At 41.0% G+C, this 937-nt stretch overlaps 1 non-coding gene across 1 annotated transcript; it reads right to left on the bottom strand.

Annotated features, from left to right (window-relative positions):
* Window positions 1-307: 307 nt before the first annotated feature.
* Window positions 308-415, bottom strand: LOC130970919 (small nucleolar RNA R71). Its single transcript, XR_009082164.1, has one exon. It is a non-coding gene; the product is annotated as a small nucleolar RNA R71 (small nucleolar RNA).
* Between the last annotated feature and the right edge of the window lie 522 nt (window positions 416-937).

Below are 937 nucleotides of genomic sequence, written 5' to 3' on the forward strand. Positions count from 1 at the left end.
CCCTGCCATTGGAGCACACAATTTTGAGCTGAAGCCTCAACTAGTTGCTCTAATACAACAGAACTGCAAGTTTCATGGACTTCCATCTGAAGATCCTTTTCAGTTCTTAACTGAATTCTTGCAGATATGTGATACTGTTAAGACTAATGGAGTAGATCCTGAAGTCTACAGGCTCATGCTTTTCCCTTTTGCTGTAAGAGACAGAGCTAGAGTGTGGTTGGACTCTCAACCCAAAGACAGCCTGAACTCTTGGGATAAGCTGGTCACGGCTTTCTTAGCCAAGTACTTTCCTCCTCAAAAGCTGAGCAAGCTTAGAGCTGATGTTCAAACCTTCAGACAGAAAGAAGGTGAATCCCTCTATGAAGCTTGGGAAAGATACAAACAGTTGACCAAAAAGTGTCCTTCTGACATGCTTTCAGAATGGACCATCCTGGATATATTCTATGATGGTCTGTCTGAATTGTCTAAGATGTCATTGGACCACTCTGCAGGTGGATCCATTCACCTAAAGAAAACACCTGCAGAAGCTCAAGAACTCATTGACATGGTTAAAAATAACCAATTCATGTACACCTCTGAGAGGAATCATGTGAGTAATGGGACGCCTCAAAAGAGGGAAGTTCTTGAAATTGATACTCTGAATGTCATATTGGCTCAGAACAAAATGTTGACTCAGCAAGTCAACATGATTTCTCAGAGTCTGAATGGATGGCAAAATGCATCCAACAGTACTAAAGAGGCATCTTCTGAAGAAGAAGCTTATGATCCTAAGAACCTTGTAATGGCAGAGGTGAATTACATAGGTGAACCCTATGGAAACACCTATAATTCCTCATGCAGAAATCATCTAAATTTCTCATGGAAGGATCAACAAAAACCTCAACAAGGCTTTAATAATGGTGGATGAAACAGGCTTAGCAATAACAAGCCTTTTCCA

Source organism: Arachis stenosperma, chromosome 3 (genome assembly GCF_014773155.1).
Source record: "Arachis stenosperma cultivar V10309 chromosome 3, arast.V10309.gnm1.PFL2, whole genome shotgun sequence".
NCBI lineage: Eukaryota > Viridiplantae > Streptophyta > Magnoliopsida > Fabales > Fabaceae > Arachis > Arachis stenosperma.